A 7134-nucleotide genomic window follows, 5' to 3' on the forward strand; every position below is an offset into this window, starting at 1 on the left:
TAGCTTTGAGAATTCTCCATTTTTACTCCCAAAGTAGCTGAACCAGTCTGCAGTTTGACCAATGGTGAAGAAGGGTTCCCTTTTCCATTTCACTTTCAGCATTTGTGGTTGGTCGTTTGGTTGATGTTGCCATTTGAACTTGAGTAACATGAAATTGGAAAGTTGTTTTGATTTGCATTTCTCTAATTGATAATGACAATGCCATTTTGAGATATTTATTAGCGATTAATAACTCTCTATTCAGGTCCCAGGCTCATATTTTTGTATAGGCTGTTTGCTTTATTGGCCTCATGTTTTGGAGTTCTTATATGTTCTGGATATAAATCCTTTATCAGATATATAGCTGTTAAAGATTCTGTCCTATTCTGTGAATTTCCTTTTCAATCAACTGATGCTATTTTAGCTGTGTGGGATCCTTTTTAGTCTTATGAAATCTCACTTTTTGATTGTTGGCCTTGATTATTGGACAAATACAGTCCTATTTACAAAGTTCTTTCCTATACCTTTATCATATAGGATACTTCCTATGTTTTCTTATAACAACTTCAGGTTTCATATGTAGGTCTTTCATTTGGAGTTAGTTTTGTGTTATCTGATAGATATAGATCTAATTTTATCCTTCTGTGTATGGACAACCAGCACCGTTGTTTGAAGATGGTTATTTTTCTACCATATATTTTTGGCATCTTTGTCATGAAATTACGTGTTCTCATGTTTGAGTCTGTGATTTTTGTTCCATTAATCTCCATATTTTTTGTGGCAGTACTAAGTTGTTTTATTACTGTGACTATGTGACGTCTCTTAAGATCTGGAATTGGAATCCCTCTGGCATTGTTCTACTGATAGCAACTTTTAAACTCAGTGATATTGTCACCTGTGTGCTTTCTGTTCTTTAGTCAATATTCCTGTTCACACAACAGAATCAGGCATACAGATCAGAAATGTTTTCTTAGGATTATTCTCATGAGGCTAATTTGAACTTCCACACAATGAGTGCTAAAGGGGATGCATCCTGAGTCATGCGATAATGGGTTAAGCAGGTGGTATGTGACTCAGTGCACAGAACCTAAAAGGGACACTGCACTTAACTTGATACTTGAATGTATCCAAAATCCAGGGATTTCATAACAGACCACAGACCTTCAAGATCACAAAAACTTTCAGTTTCTATGATTACTTTATGGAATGAGAAAGATATGCAATTTCTATTTTTTTAAGTAAAATAATTACTACAAACTCTTCTGCTTTTCTGAGTGGTTGCACACAATGAACAACCTTATTCAATGTCAAATAATAAGCATTGAATGCAAGAAATAAAAAGAGTACTGAACTCTTATCCAAAACTAAGTGATTATATGTATCTTTTGATATTTGTAACCCTCCACTTGTAATCATTAAAATTTGGATTATAGTGGCAATACAAATGTACAAAAAAGTCAAACATTAACTTACTTTTTACTTAGAAATTCAATATTCAAGAAGCAAAACAATTGTAAATTTAACAGAATAATATGGAGGATTAAAAAACATGGTATTCATTTTAAGGGTCACACTATTATCTCATATTTTAATAAAATTTGCTATACACAACAGCACAGATTATAAAATAATTGTAAAATCATTCAATTCTCAAAACAGTATAATATTTTCCAAATATAAAAAACGTTCTCCAAGAATGATAATATGTTATAAATTAATGGAAATAAAATAATCATTGGTCCAGAGGTTATGGCAATGGCTATTTCTAGGATACTTAGTTAACCTTGGGGTGTAGTGGAGGACAGGTTAGCTCTGAGTTGCTCTGCACAGTTCTGATGGGAAAGAACAGAGAGCTTGCATTAAAACTGTTTTTTTAGAGGTGGTTGTAAGTGACTTCTTTTCTAAAGGTAGACATTCATATTTTAGAGATCATTCTGAATACCTATATCATATAATGGAAACTGTATGGGATGCAAAATAGTATGCATACCAAAATAGATTCTCTCCAAAGAGGGAAATACATATTTCTAATTTACAGTATACAAAAGTTTATTTTTCCATGTTATACAGAACTCATCAGTAATACTGTGATTCTTATGCTTCTTAATAATTGCCACATACTACTTTATAGCATGTATGTTCGGCTATAATTTGCCTCAAAAAGTTAGCATATATCATAGTAGTGTGGCATCCTTATCTCATAGTTAAAAGACAATAAAACCTGTCACTATTCAGAAGAAGGTTATTTGGTGTGCTAAGTCTTGGTCCTGCTGTTCTTAAAGTGTGTTATGCATTTGGTTTTCAAACAAATGTACTTGGATCAGAAACATCAACTATGCTTTTCTACAAAGACCACAGAATATATCATCCCACACTTTCAGTTCATACCCTAGGTCAAATTCTTTTCCTTTAGCACATTTGGGATGCACATTAATATTCATATCATATAAACAATGATCCTACTTAAAAAAAACTTTTAAATGAGGAAAGCTTAATCTTCCTGAGATTACAATCTATGCTTTAGCATCTCTGCACAATAATTTGCATAAAACTGTCTACTGCACTAATTTGAAAGATGTAGGTAAGTAATGATTGTTTTTTCTTCACAATAAAAGTGCAATGCAGCGGGAGCTACAGGGCAGCCTAGGTCAGAGCCAGGACTATTCCACAGCCCTCAGACACAAAACCTGACCAGAGATAGCTGGTCTGCCAGAAGCCCTCTCCCTCCTAAGCCTTCAGCCCACAGGTGAGAACCCACTACCTCCCTGTTGACTGTCCAAGGAGAGAACCAACAGGAATGTACAAGGGTAGGGAGTCGAAGGACAGCCTGGGATGGGGCCCTTCCAGTCTCCATCTACATCCAGAACTGGGGCTTTCCCATAATCCTCAGACACAAAACTTGCCAACAGAGCTGGTCTGCCAGGAATACTCTCCCCCCTAAGCACTCAGCCCACAGGTGAAACCCCACTTTCTCACAACTTTCTTCCCATTGACTGTCCAAGGAGAGAAACTCTGGGAGCACAGGGGGAGCAAGAGTCATAAGGTAACCGAGGACAGGACTTTTCCTGTCTCCATCTGCTCACAAAGCAGGGGATGTACCACAGCCTTTAGACCCAAAACCTTCCCACAGAAAGCAGGTCTACAAGGAGCACTCTCACTCCAAAGATCACAGGCTCTCAGGCACACAGATCCACAGGAGAGACAAGCTCCAGTCAGAGACAGAAAGACCAACTAACATCAGAGATAACCGGATGGCAAGAGGCAAGTACAAGCACAAAACCAACAGAAACCAAGACTGCTTGGCATCATCAGAACCCAGTACTTCCACCAAAGCAAGTACTCAGCACATCATCAAATCAGGATTTGTATTTAAAAATCACATCTCATGATGATAATAGAGGACTTTATGAAGGACATAAATAACTCCCTTAAAGAAAAACAGGGACCTCCCTGCTCCCAAACCCCGTGGGAGAGAGCACATCGCTCAGACAGGTGGGCACTCCTGAGACTGCAGGGCAGGAGAGACCGCCAGTATTCCCCTTCCTTGCCCACATCCCTGGCACAAGAGGAAACTGTATAGGGCATCTGGGAACAGGAAGATAGGGGCACTCAAGCTGCAGGTCCCCTGCGGTCCAGACAACCGCCAGGATCTGAAGGGACCAAGTCAAACAGCTCCCTGCACCCAAATCCCATGGGAGGGAGAGCTAAACCTTCAGAGGGGCAGACACGCCTGGGAAGCCAGAAGAGACTACACTCTGCCCACATTTCTCACTCTAGAGGAAAACCTCTAGTGCCATCTGGGACCACTGTGCACAGGGACCTGAGAAAAGGGGGACAGGCCCTTCTGGTTGCTGCCCTCACAGAAAACTGAAACACAGACCCCAAGGAGCGACTTCAGGCCAGAGACCAGAGGTAAGACCAACTTTTCTATTCCAAGTGACCTGCCTGGTGGACTTAGGACAAATGCCCACAGGAACAGCTGAAGACCAGTAGACAGGAAAGACTACATGTCTGAATGCAGAACACTCTGTTCCCATGACTGGCTGAAAGAAAACAGGAAAACAGGTCTACAGCACTCCTGACACACAGGCCTATAGGACCGGCTAGCCACTGTCTGAAATAGCAGAACAAGGTCACACCAGAGACAACCTGATGGCAAGAGGCAAGCGCAGGAACCCAAGCAACAGAAACCAAGACTACATGGCATCATCGGAGCCCAATTCTCCCACCAAAGCAAACAATGAATATCCAAACACACCAGAAAAGCAAGATCTAGATTTTAAATCACATTTGATCATGATGCTGGAGGACATAAAGAATGACGTGAAGAACTCCCTTAGAGAAATGCAGGAAAACATAAATAAACAAGTAGAAGCCTATAGAGAGGAATCACAAAAATCCCTAAAAGAATTCCAGGAATACACAATCAAACAGTTGAAGGAATTAAAAATGGAAATAGAGGCAATAAAGAAAGCAGAAAGGGAGACAACCCTGGATATAGAAAAAAAAAAGGAAGAGATAAGGAACCGTAGATACAAGCATCACCAACAGAATACAAGAGATAGAAGAGAGAATCTCAGGAGCAGAAGATTCCATAGTAATTATCGACACAACTGTTAAAGATAATGCAAAACAGAAAAAGCTACTGGCCCAAAACATACAGGAAATCCAGGACACAATGAGAAGATCAAACTAAGGATAATAGGTATAGAAGAGAGTGAAGACTCCCAGCTCAAAGGACCAGTAAATATCTTCAACAAAATCATAGAAGAAAACTTCCCTAACCTAAAGAAAGAGATGCCCATAGACATACAAGAAGCCTACAGAACTCCAAATAGATTGGACCAGAAAAGAAACTCCTCTCATCACATAATAGTCAAAACACCAAATGCACAAAACAAAGAAAGAATATTAAAAGCAGTAAGGGAAAAAGGTCAAGTAACATATAAAGGCAGACCTTTCAGAATTACACCAGATTTCTCACCAGAGACCATGAAAGCCAGAAGCTCCTGGACAATGTCATACAGACCTTAAGAGAACACAAATGCCAGCCCAGGTTACTGTATCCTGCAAAACTCTCAATTAACATAGATGGAGAAACTAAGACAAAACCTAATTTACACAATATCCTTCTACAAATCCAGCCCTACAAAGGATAATAAATGGTAAAGCCCAACACAAGGAAGCAAGCTTCACCCTAGAAGAAGCAAGAAACTAATCATCTTGGCAACAAAACAAAGAGAAGAAAAGCACACAAACATAACCTCACATCGAAATATGAATATAACAGGAAGCAACAATCACTATTCCTTAATATCTCTCAACATCAATGGACTCAGTTCCCCAATAAAGAGACATAGATTAGCAAACTGGATACACAATGAGGACCCAGCATTCTGCTGCCTACAGGGAATACACCTCAGGGACAAAGACAGTCACTACCTCAGAGTAAAAGGCTGGAAAATAAATTTCCAAGCAAGTGGTCTGAAGAAGCAAGCTTGAGTAGCCATTCTAATATCGAATGAACTTGATTTTCAAACAAAAGTCATCAAAAAAGATAAAGAAGGACACTTCATATTCATCAAAGGAAAAATCCACCAAGATGAACACTCAATCCTAAATATCTATGCTCCAAATACAAGGGCACTTGCACGCATAAAAGAAACCTTACTAAAGCTAAAAGCACACATTGCACCTCACACAATAAGAGTAGGGGATTTCAACACCCCACTCTCATCAATGGTCAGATCATGGAAACAGAAATTAAACAGAGACATAGACAGACTACAAGAAGTCATGAACCAAATGGACTTAACATATATTTATAGAACATTTATCCTAAAACTAAAGATATCATTTTCAGCAAATGGTGCTGGTTCAACTGGAGGTCAGCATGTAGAAGAATGCAGATCCATCCGTTGTTATCACCCTGTACAAAGCTTAGGTCCAGTTGGATCAAGGACCTCCACTTCAAACCAGATACATTCAAACTAATAGAAGGAAAAGTAGGGAAGAATCTCAAACACATGGGGAGTGGAGAAAATTTCCTGAACCAAACACCAATGGCTTATGCTCTTAGATCAAGAATCAACAAATGGGATTTCATAAAACTACAAAGCTTCTGTAAGGCAAAGGACACTGTTTTTAGGACAAAACAGCACCCAACAGATTGGGGAAAGATCTTTGCCAATCCTACAACTGATAGTGGGCTTATCTCCAAAATATACAAAGAACTCATGAAGTTAGACGGTAGGGAGACAAATAGCCCTAGTAAAAATTGGGGTTCAGAGCTAAACAAAGAATTCATAGCTGAGGAAAGCTGTATGGTTGTGAAGCACCTAAAGAAATGTTCAACATGTTTAGTCATAAGGGAAAGACAATCAAAACAAACGTGAGATTCCACCTCATACCACTCAGAATGGCTAAGATAAAAAACTCAAGTGACAGCAGATGCTGACAAGGATGTGGAGATAGAAGAACACTCCTCCATTGCTGGTGGGATTGCAATCTGGTACTACCACTGTGGAAATCAGTCTGATGGTTACTCAGAAAATTGGACATAGTACTACCTGAGGACCCAGCTATAGCACTCCTGGGCATATACCCGAAAGATGCTCCAACATATAACAAGGACACATGCTCCACTATGTTCATTGCAGCCTTATTTATAATAGCCAGAAGCAGGAAAGAACCCAGATGTCCTTCAACAGAAGAATGGATACAGAAAATGTGGTACATTCACATAATGGATTATTTCTCAGCTATTAGATACATAGACTACATGAAATTCTTAGGCAAATGGATGGAACTAGAAAACATCATCCTGAGTGAGGTAACCCAGTCACAAAAGAACACAAATGGTATGTACTCACTGATAAGTGGATATTAGTCCCAAAGCTTGCAATACCTAAAAAAAAATTAACAGACCTTATGAAACCCAAGAAGAAGGAAGACCCAAATGTGAATGCTTCATTCCTCGTTATAAGGGAGAACAAAATACTCATGGGAGGAAATACAGAAAGGACATATGGGAGGAATTATGGGGGACTGAAGAAAAGGTCATCCAGAGACTGTCCCACTTATGGATCCATTCTATATGCAGCCCCCAAACCCAGTCACTATTGTTGATGCCAAGAAATGCTTGCTGACAGGAGC

Source organism: Rattus norvegicus, chromosome 6, assembly GCF_021556685.1.
Source record: "Rattus norvegicus strain SHRSP/BbbUtx chromosome 6, alternate assembly SHRSP_T2T, whole genome shotgun sequence".
Lineage (NCBI taxonomy): Eukaryota > Metazoa > Chordata > Mammalia > Rodentia > Muridae > Rattus > Rattus norvegicus.